This window comes from Colobus angolensis, unplaced genomic scaffold (assembly GCF_000951035.1).
Source record: "Colobus angolensis palliatus isolate OR3802 unplaced genomic scaffold, Cang.pa_1.0 Scaffold71, whole genome shotgun sequence".
NCBI classification, from domain to species: domain Eukaryota; kingdom Metazoa; phylum Chordata; class Mammalia; order Primates; family Cercopithecidae; genus Colobus; species Colobus angolensis.
In genome coordinates, this window is record NW_012120821.1 from 2,580,592 (window position 1) to 2,592,608 (window position 12,017).

Here is a 12,017-nt window from a genome sequence, read left to right on the forward strand (position 1 = left end):
AGCCACATCATAACACTCTGTAGACACTGTCTTGTTACAAACTTCACTTCAGGTTTTGCTTCTATGTCTTATCTGCCATTGAAAACTACATTGCATTCCTTCCTTGCATGGACGTATTAAGATACCAGACAAATGAATTGAGCTGGATTCTCAATTCACAACTTTTAAATATTGATAGAAAATTGCTTTATTTTATTGCAGAAACACTGACATTCTATTCTGTAGTTCTTCTTGATAGCCATTGTACAACAGCAAGCAACAACAGTTTATGATCAGCTTTCATTTCATCTTCAAATGAAGAGAATAATCTAAAATTTGATACTTTAGGTTTTTGTGACTCAACTTTTGCTGTGTCACTAAACACATTATTTATTACACTTAACTTTTTAAAAAAATATCAAAACATTTCAGAGAAGTAAGAAATGTTGAGATCAATATTCTTGCCCGAATCTGGATGATTACTCCAGAATGTTTTCTTGCCTTTGTGGCTGTACCATCAGATTATACTCCTACACAGAACTAGAATTTCAAATTTAATATTTTTATACATTTCAGGTTTAGATGTTTTTAAGCAATGAAGCTAGCAAAATTCATACACAAATTTCACATGTACTAGAAGAATTGACATGCTAAGAATATCTCTGTACTCTATACTGTATGTGTTAGCGGTAATAAAAAAATTGCTAGCCTTATTTATTCTATGAGTATTTCTTCCATATTATCAGTTTGCTTCTGAAGTTGACCTATGATGTCATTGAAAAGTGGTATTTGAACTATCTTCTTTGCTATAAACTCACCCACTATTTTCAGACTAATGCCTATAAAATGGTCTTTCACTAAAATTTCAGCAATTATGTATACATACACTTTTTAGCAGCCCACAGTGCTACTTACAAACTCACAAAACAATACTGCTTATATATAAAATATTAAACATTTACTTCCCCTATTCAGTGCTTTTCCTTTTAAAGGATACAATTATATTAAACCTTGTTTTATGTTTTAAATTTAAAACCTATTTAAATTTTATTGGTTCCATTGCACTATTAGCCAGCATATTAGCCCATACACACTATAGTTTTAACACTTAACCATCAATTATGACTACCAAACAGAATTTAAGACAGAGTATACTTCTGAGTAAACTAATATAAACATTTTAGTCTTATTATCTTCAAAGTTACTTTCATCACCATTTATTAAATTATTTTGTTTTATTAAATGAATATAAACATTTTAGTTTTCCTATCTTCAAAATTACTTTTATCACCATAATTTAATTTATGACTGGCTAGGCACAGTGGCTAACACCTGTAATCCAGCACTTTGGGAGGATGAGGCAGGTGGATTACCTGAGGTCAGGAGTTCAAGACCAGCCTGGCAGACATGGTGAAACCCTGTCTCTACTAAAAATACAAAAGTTAGCTGGACATGGTGGCGGGCACCTGTAATCCCAGATACTCGGTAGGCTGAGGCAGGAGAGTCGCTTGAACCTGGGAGGTGGATGTTGCAGTGAGCAGTGAGATGAGATCATGACTTTGCACTCTAACCTGGGAGACAAGAGTGAAACTCCATCTCAAAATAATAATAATCATAATAATATTCATAATAATAGTTTATGACTGCTGCTGTATTTTGAAGAGGTGTATTATTTCTTGATAAAAAAATTCCAGTGAAGCTTGTCTGTGTCACCATATAAAATGTTTATATTCATTTAGGGTTAAAAATAATAAAAATTTTACTTCTCTGAACTAGTTAATTATGTAAAACTGAAAATTAAACTCCATGCTTAATTTAAAATGATTCTAAAATAAGTTCAAAATATAGATACATGTTTAGATATTCCTATATATTTAATATCTTTTCACAATTTTGGATGACAGTTATCAAACTAATCGCATGCTGTTATGTAGTCTTATTGAATGTGACCTGTATGAAGTTTCTGCTCTTTTTCACTCAACATGCCAGTGTGGAAACACTAAAACTGCTCAAATAGGCAAATGCACTGATTATATGCTTGGGTGTCATAACAACGGCAAGTTGCTTTAAAAGTTTCTAAATGTTCTTCTTTCCTGTACTTATATTGCCACAGCCAGTAAGAAACATTTCATGGACCAGTACTGGTGCACAGATCATATTTTGAATAGCACTAGTATTGCACTCAGTTGTGTCTCCTGAAGAGGTAAACCTAAATCCTGGACTACCTCTCTGGTGTGAACTGTGTACATGCAGCAGAAGAGTGAGAATTAAAAAGAGGCAGAGTAACTCTAGATGGTAGAGACTTGAAATACAAATAGGGGTTTGATCTCATAGCAACAGGTATTTGGGAGCCAGCATAGCTCTGTGAGCAGAGGAATAACATGATGATAGTCATGCTTTGGCAACCAGTGCTCTGGCAGAATGTTGGAACTTCATTATGATCTAGTGCAACCTACTCATTTTACAGATTTTTAAAAATCATTTAAATAATCACCAACAGAATCAAGATTAGCACCTCAAAATGGAGAATATTATATTTATAAAGAAGGTTTGGAAGAAAGTCCAAATAAAATGTATATAATAAAGAGCTTCTATAGCTTGCTATACTTAAAGTTAGGTGATGTTGGGATGCTAATAACACTTAAACTTATAAGGACACTGCTTAAGACCTTAACTTGACCCACCATGACAAAAACTCTCTGATATTTTATTGTCTTTTCAAAGTTGCTATTCATTCAGTGACTTGGGCAGTTTTCAGGTCACTCCATTCCCAAAAGCTATGTGATAAGCGTTAGCCATGACCAGTGAAGCGTGAAGAAATTAAGCAGTTACAGAAGACACTGGGGAATTATAAAAATTCCGGGACTGAAAGCAGCAATGTAAAATTGCAATTAGCCCATTTTTATTATTTTTAGATGGCATTTCACTAATGTACATAAACTTGCAAATAAAACAGAACATAAAGATTTATTCCTTTAATTGTTTTTAAATTTAGTGAGCATATTATGGTAAAAAGTTTGAATTAATTTGAAACTATTAATTTTTCCAGGAATATATTAGATATTGTGAGTTACCTATTAAATATCCACTTCATCTTTTTTATGTGGTATGCATTGTTTTACCATATACACATGAGCTTGGGAAAAAGTTGACTTTGTCCCCAACCCTAGAAGTGGGAGAGAAAAATGGGCCACAATTTAGACAGAGATAAAATGGAACTTGACATCTGACATCGTTAGTCATTTTGCAATTAGTTCCTGTTAGACAATCTCCATCTCACAAAAAATGATAATCACATTCTTTGAGAGAATGAGTGAAAAATCTTATTTAATGGCAGAAGGAGCCTCAGAAGAATGAGGACTGGAGAAAAGTCACTGATTACATAACTATTTCTCCTCGTGGTATCACTTGTGGAGACAGAGATCAGAAAACAAGTGACTTGAGTTTGTGAGGTTAACCTATTCAGCAAATGGGATTTCAAATTCAGTTGTTTCTTTTTTTATGGCTTTTTCACAACACTATGTTTGAAGATAACCTCTGTACAATAATCATTCTACTAGAATGGAAGCTTCTAAAAGAAGGTAACTTCAAAATGGCAGGGATTTTTGTTTACCTTCTTAACTAATGAATTATTTAATTCAAGAAACATTTATTGATAATCTACCAAGTATAAGATACTGTTCACTTTACTGGAGGTGCATCAAGGTTTCTACTGAATGGGACTTTCATTCTACTTGAGGAAAAAAGCAAGAAAAAGTAAACAAAATGTAAGTAGTATAACTGCAAAAAGTAATTAAGCAAATTAAGGAATCAGACACAGTTTTGTTATAGAAAATGATGGGGATTGGATAGGTGCCCATTCAATAGGATGATCATAGAAGGCCTAAGAAGATATATTTTGACTAAGAAATTAATGATGAGTAGTTAGACAAAGGAAGACCAGAGGAATTGCCTTTCTGTTAGATGGGACTGTAATCTCAGAGGCCCTACAATGGGAAATAACATGAATCTGATTTGTCATATTCACTGCTGAGTCCCGAGTAATTGGAAAATATTAAGCAAACATTAAGTATTCATTAAAAATTGGCTAAATAAGTTAATAAATTATGAAGATCTTTTTACATTTGGAAAGATTAAACTAGAGAGAGATTTGTTATTTGCCTAGGGTCATATACATATTTGAGAAAGTTGGAAGTCATAGATGAACCAAGTGCTTGCTTGAGAGTTTGTCATAGTTTTTAATGCATGATATACTGTTAATTAATTTGATTTACCATGTTCTCAAACCCACAAACAGCTGTATTTTATTGATTTCTATTAAATATGAAATTTAATTACCAATTTCATAATAAGAAATGTGGGACTTTTACAACTAACTTGGATGCAAAAGTGCTGAATGTTTGACTTGAGAAGATAGGTACATACAAAAATGAACATTCATGTAGAGGAAAAAACTGGATGTGGGGAAAGATCTGTTCATATAAGCTAGGAACAATATTTATTTAATACACAGGATGGATAATTTTACCACCTAGATTTTTGTTTATACAAACATACACTTCCTAACGATAATGGAAGGTATTTAACTTGGAAAATAACTAATGAGGGGAAAAGTTGAAAATGAATCGTAAAAATATTGAAGTTGAGAAGATTCAAATTTATTAATATTTTTAGCATATTATAATTTCTGAAAGGCTGCAACTTCTTCCCTTGTCACAAACTTCCCTCCTAGTTAGGTAGAATTATTTAAAGTACTTAAAGTTAGTCTCTGTGCAGAACAATGTTAATGAAATACCTCTTGGCAAACAGAGGGAGTGTTTCTTATCAGAGCATTGGGTTTGTCATCACAGGATGTGGTAATTTCACATTTATTCCCATGGCAAAATCTAAAATTACTTTTGTATTCTACCTACCTCTCAGAAGATAAATAATAGATATCATAGACTGTTTTGCCTGAAATTTAGATTTAACTTGAAGTGGTGACTATCTATTTAAAAGAAAATACTAGCATAGGATTCTTGCTTTCTTAAATCATCTCTCCCCAATGCATTATTCTTCTATCATTTAAGTATTTTACATTTGTAGCTGTTGAAAAATTTGTTGACATTCATTATTGAAATTAATGCCAAGGACCACAATAGTCTTAATTTAGTGTTTGTTTCATATCATTCTGAAAATAATTTTCATTAAAAATTTAAAATTTTCCTCACATAATGCTGTATTTCATCTGAAAAAGATAATCTGGGCTAGAGACCAAATAGTGTGTTAACTAGATCTAACAGCCAGGTAATAGCAATGTATGAAATTCATTGACAATTTATTTGAATGGGCTGTAAAATCATGAAAGCAGGCACAATGTCTATGTTTGTTACAAGATACTGCTTAATTCCCTTCAACCTAAAGAGGGCTTTCCAGTTTAGTAGATATTTATTAATTTTCCTTGAATGAATTATTTAATTAATCAGCAGTAATTTAAAAGGCAGATTAGAAAAGAGAGATAAGGGGTTGAGAGACTTGAGGATGTTGATTTAAAAGTAAACACAGTTGAATGATTGCTATGGAACAAGTAAGGGTCTGGTAATGGATCAGAACACTGACTTTGGAATCAGTACAACTTGGGTTTGAATCTTGCTTTTATATTCTACTAATTGTATGAATATGGGTTGCCTAATTTTTCAAATCCCATTTTCCTTTTCTGTAAAATAGGGATAATGATGCCTAAGTCAAATATCTGTTGTGAGTTCCCTATGAAGTGATATTTATAAATACTTTCCTCTCCCTCCACTCTATCCCCTTTCTCTTCTCCTTCTTCTTCTATCCTCCCTGCCATCAGCCCACTACTCTTTAAGCTGGAAATGAAAAGCAATGAAGTTAGAAGATGATGAAAAAAATGCAAGAAGAGCCAGAAGTTCAAATTAACAGTCATGCAAAAAAGATAGGGCCTATTGATTCCTCATTTGCATTTTAAGGTCAACCCAGGCTTCTGCGATTCATTCTGATCTGAAGCAGAGGGCGCTTGAGCTATCCAGGTGAAGCAACTCTTGATGCTAATCTGCCTTCAGCAGGTTGCCCTGATTTATTAACTAGGCTTCTGCTTTTCTTGAATCCAGATGGTCCCTAAATCTTCAGGACTTAGGAATTCATATGTATGCATTCTTACTGTAGTGCCCTCTTAAGTCACCTATTCCTTCCTCAGAATTAGAGTCTTGCATTTTTCTTGCCACTTTCTCTTCTTGGGTCTTGAGTCCAGCCTCTGAACTCTGACATGAGGCTAGAATAATTTTGTCTGCTTACTAGCATCCTTGCTGATGACCGCCAAATCCCAAGAGATGACAATAAATACATTATAAATTCATTACTTTAACCTCTACTGAGCTTGCAGTTCTCCTTAGAAATTCTTTTTCTGATCTTTTGTCAGTTTCCTCCCAATTCCTCACAAATGCTAACTCAAATCATTTCTGTAGGGAAAGATGCCTCTAAAACTTAGGAAACGGTTCTTATTTTAACAAGAAATCATACCATCATGTAAGGACATTCTTCGTCTCTACCTCTGATATTGTTCGTATTTTTTTTTTTTATTATTATACTTTAAGTTCTAGGGTACATGTGCATAACGTGCAGGTTTGTTACATATGTATACTTGTGCCATGTTGGTGTGCTGCACCCATCAACTCGTCAGCACCCATCAATTCATCATTTATATCAGGTATACCTCCCCAATGCAATCCCTCCCCCCTCCCCCCTCCCCATGATAAGCCCTGGTGTGTGATGTTCCCCTTCCCGAGTCCAAGTGATCTCATTGTTCAGTTCCCACCTATGAGTGAGAACATGCGGTGTTTGGTTTTCTCTTCTTATGATAGTTTGCTAAGAATGATGGTTTCCAGCTGCATCCATGTCCCTACAAAGGACGCAAACTCATCCTTTTTTATGGCTGCATAGTATTCCATGGTGTATATGTGCCACATTTTCTTAATCCAGTCTGTCACAGATGGACATTTGGGTTGCTTCCAAGTCTTTGCTATTGTGAATAGTGCCGCAATAAACATACGTGTGCGTGTGTCTTTGTAGTAGAATAATTTATAATCCTCTGGGTATATACCCAGTAGTGGGATGGCTGGGTCATATGGTATATCTAGTTCTAGATCCTTGAGGAATCGCCATACTGACTACAAAGAACTCAAACAAATATACAAGAAAAAATATTGTTCGTATTTTAATCCACGTATATTACTTTCCTGAGGCTGCCATGAGAAATTACCACAAACTTGGTGTCTTGAAACAACAGAAATTTATTTTCTCACAGCTCTGGAGGCCAGAAATCTGAAATCAGAATATCAGTAGAGCCACAGTCCCCACAAAGTTTCTAGGGAAGAATCCCTTCTTTGCTGCTTCTAGCTTCTGGTGGTTTCAGGCTTCCTTGGCTTGTGGCATCATCACTTTCATCTCTGCTTCTGCCTTCATATTCTTTCTTCTCTGTGCACCTGTGTCAATTTCCCTCTACCTTTCTCTTGCAAAAAAGACACATGTGATGGTATTTAAGGCATGCCTGAATAACTCAAGAATATCTCCCAACCTCAAGACCCTTAATTTAATCACATCTGCAAAGACTCTTTCTCTAAATAAGGTAACATCACAGGTTCCAAGGAATTTGACATGAATATTTCTGGGGGGACATTTTAAAGCCTATTCTGCCATGTTCTTCCTTTTCTCTTCTATGTTATATCCTTTATCTTGATCCCCTCCTGCCTTAGTTTGGTTCCTTTGAAAGCAAATCCAGAAAAAAAAGTGCTTGATTATACGGGGTTAGGGGGGCGGGTGGTCTCAGAGAACAGGAGTGACAGAATGGAAAGTGTAAGATCAAAAGGGAAAAAAGGGTAGTATGAGGTTGCTTTATTTACAGCAGGTAAAATGAAGTCTCAGTTTTTGTGAAGTATCTATCAGTATTATTTACCCATTTTGTTAATTGCACGGTTTGTCTTCTGGCATTGATTTGTAAGTATCCTTTACATAATTTTAATATAAGTACTTTGAGAGATTCAAGTGTTAAAGGTATCTTCTTTCACTCTGTAGCTAGCCTTTTAATTTACTACCCATCAGTCTGGGCCAAATAACTTCCTTAATAGTATTTCTTGGTTATTTTATTTAGAGGTTTTCTTAACAAAGTTTCAATATTTGTCCTATAATATTACTACCACCTACCACTTTTATTGTATATTTTCAATGAAAATTTTTAATTTTTTATTTCCCAAAGTAATTTATGTTATGAGTACTTTTGTTTCAAAGTATTAAATCCATAAACATTAATTTATCTGTAGATTTCTTTAGTAGCCACCTGGTTCATTTCACATAGGAATAGCACACAGAAACTCTGGCTGCTTCTTTTCTGATAATAAGACTTTCCCCCCAGGCTTCTAAGTAATTCATCCAGAAAAATAGCCTTACTACATCAGGCCTGCATACATGAAAGCATTCAATTTCTTTTAATTTGGTACAAATATGAACAAGACAGATTGTGTCCTGAAACAGTCACTTTGCAAGAGAAAGAATAAAATAAACAAATAACAATGAACCCAAGATAGGGTAGATTTTATTTAAAAAAAGAAAGGGAAAAAGTTCAAATAAAGTTCCTAGTGCACAGTGTCTCATAGAATAGTAACTAGGCTGAACTGCAGTTGTAATTGAAAACATTTATTTGTTTGTATCTTGGTAGTGGGTTTTGGAGCAGAACTATGTAGAAGGTGGCTAGTGAAGGGAACTTAATGGATAAATACCTTTTCTTGGCCAGGGTTTAGAGAGTAATACATTCAAAGAAAATAATTAACAAGAGCACTTGTTAAGATGGACAGCACTAGACTTTTTCCAGGGTCAATGTTATCTCTGGACATTTCTCTACTTTCACCAAAATTGGTTACAAATGAGATCACATGTGCTTTGCTACGCCAAATCTCAACAGCTATGAGTCATTGCCCATTTGTTAGCAAAATTCTAATATTTTCTAGTAAGTTCTCTCCTCATATATTTTTGAGATTATCTGGGGACCTTTCTGTGTCCTTGATTCAGGCCTCCCTGTGGATTGATTGCCGTCATGTGCTGGGGAACGCAAACGTAGTTCTCAACACTGCAATTCCTGGCCTCCAAAGCCTAACTTGCTTGCTTTTTTTCACGTCAAGTGATTCTATTATGCTACAGATGGTGGGAACTGAGAGTCCTTTGAAGTTCCAGGAAGTTCCCAGAAATTTGTATATTTCTGATTTATTTAAGTGATCCCAACTACCTTGCTCTCCAATATTGCTGAGCTATACCCTCATTAACCTTGAGTTTATCATTACTGGATACTTCCTATGTTATAGACTGGTAGGCGTGTTCCACTGAAAATTCAGATTTATGTGCAGATACATACATACGTTTGTAAGGTTGATATAGGAAGTGTTCCAGTATCAGCTGGACCCAATTTCCCTTCGGCAATCTAGACAGGTGCTAAATCCAGCTCACTCATTCATTCGCAGTTTTATGAAGATAGTACTCACATTTTTGGTGTGTGTTACCATATATATACACACATGCACACACCATATATATATATATATGTACACCAAATATATATATACACACACATAAATTTTGGTGTGTCTATATATACCAAATATACATATATATGTATATATATGCATAAATTTATCAGCAGAACAAAATCTTGGGCACCCAACAAATATTTTTAATGAGTGAATCAATGAATTGGTTTTTCTTCAGTTACTTCAGTGTCACTGATTTTTATTTGATCTATGTAGGAATAAACTCAGTCTTAAAATATTTTAGATATTTGTAATATTCAAAGTGAGAAGATGCATGTTAAGACCCTGTAGATGTTCCTTCTTAAAGCTCCTCTAAAAGTTTACAAAACTCTTGTCCTCTGGAGGTGGGTAAATGGTTCAAGGTTCAGTCTTATCACCCAAGCTGAGACAATTAGAGTCTACTTTTCAGGTTTTTGAAAAGCTTCATGGAGACTACAAAGAGAGAAGGTGGTTAAAACTAAGTCATCATATGGTAAAAGTTGCGCTAATGTCCCTGGAGTTGCTTTTATCATTCTGTTGCTCAGACACTCAGTGTTTAATTTAATTCTAAGAGTGACTCAGTATCTTCCCAAGAAATCTTTGTTTTACTTAGGTTAGCTAGTGCCATGTATGTTGTTTGCACCCCAGAGAATCTTGATGAATAAATCTTATGACACTAAATTTAAGGGACAACGTGTGGAAGAGCGGTGAGGTGTCTTATTCATTAGATAATAAAATTGGAATCCTAGTCCTAAAATCCAGTTAAAATGTTGTCAGGGAGTCATGACTTGATAGAATTGGATACTCAGTGATGTTTACTGGAAATCCCAAGGACTTTGATGTTAGAAGAAGTAAATCTGAGCGAAAAACATCTTTTTATATGGAATTTGGCCAAGTTGATGTTAATTATAAAAATATTGAGATATATAAAAGATGTAAAAAGAATTATGAAAATATAAAATTAACAATGATAAAGTTGTTAACATAAATGAATATTATTTTACGCTTCTATAAATTGGTAATGTTAATACCAGAGCATAGTACTATTGTGAGAATTAAATGTGAATGTATGTTGAAAGTCCCAGTATAGAGACAGCATATAGCAGTGTTTGTGTGGGAATGACTTCAGATAAGGTCAGAAGCCAATCTAGAGCTACACACTGGAGAGTCTTAAATGCTATAAGGAAATATTAGAAGTTGATTCATTTGGAAATTGAAAGGCATTGAAGATCTTTGAGCAAGGGAGTGATATGATTGTTGTTCTGTTTAAAGATTAACGTGACACCATGATAAAAGTTGAACAGTCGGGAGTTGGCAAATATCTAACTCTCAGGAGATATGATAGTAATTCCTGTGATAGCCATGACATCCTGAGTTAGACTGGTTAACAGAGGTATGAAAGCAGGCTGGCAGTATTTGAGACACAAAAAAAGGCAAAGCATTGGTTGTGGAGGTAAGTAAGGGAGAAAATTTTAAATCAGAAATTCTTAATGTTCCAAGTCTGATGGCTTGGGACAAAATCAACATAATTCAAGATATTAGAGTTACTGCATGAGATATAATTAAGCAAACTTTAAAAATGTAGAGAGAATGACAGAAATCATACTTTGATATTAAGTTTAACACTTTTACATCCTATAATATCTTAAGCTTCTGAACAATTATTATTTTGTGTTGTTCTTCATGAATATTGAGTTATGAATAATTCTTTATCTACATAATAAGCTTATTAAATTTCTTTAGAATTGCCTTGAAAGAAATTAGCTTTTCCTCAGGCCTCTGCTTTCCTATGTGGAACGTAACATAAAATTTTGTCAGATATCCATTTCAGTTTCACTTATGAGCAATTCCACTGGACCTGAAATACCAACAGTTGTTTCACATTTGTTATCTTATCAATTTGTTTAGTCTTCACAAGCCCTCTGTTAGTAATAGACACGGTTGTTCTTGTTTCAAAAACAGGGAGGGATAAGTTCTAAGAAGTGGTCATTTCTCAGCCCATGGTGGGTCTTCTTGGAATTGCCTTCTATTAGTTCTCTAGCCTCAAGAACAAATCAACATTATGGGTCTGTCTCTTGAGGCACATGAAAAAGGTTCTGAATGATTATACTTAAATTAGCTTTCTTTGGAAGAATTTACAAGTTACAAGCATTGAATGTATCTGACCAAATGTATGGCAGGCTATAAAAGATGATTACTTTGAAAAAACAAAATTCAATTGATTGCAGTTCTAAAATATATTTTTATGGTGGTGATTATCAAACTTCTTTTTGTGACAGAACACTAAGTCTAGATCACAAAGTTACCAGTGATAGTGGTATCTTAAAGCAGTGGTCCTTAGGGGTTAGGGTAAATGTGACTGGAGAAAATATTTGGGAGTTTATAGTGTTGCAAGAGTGACAGAGTATGTTTTTCCGAATGAATACTTCTAGGCAGTGTGCAGATTTCTTATCCCCATTGATCTCTGTACATAATACACATAGTCTT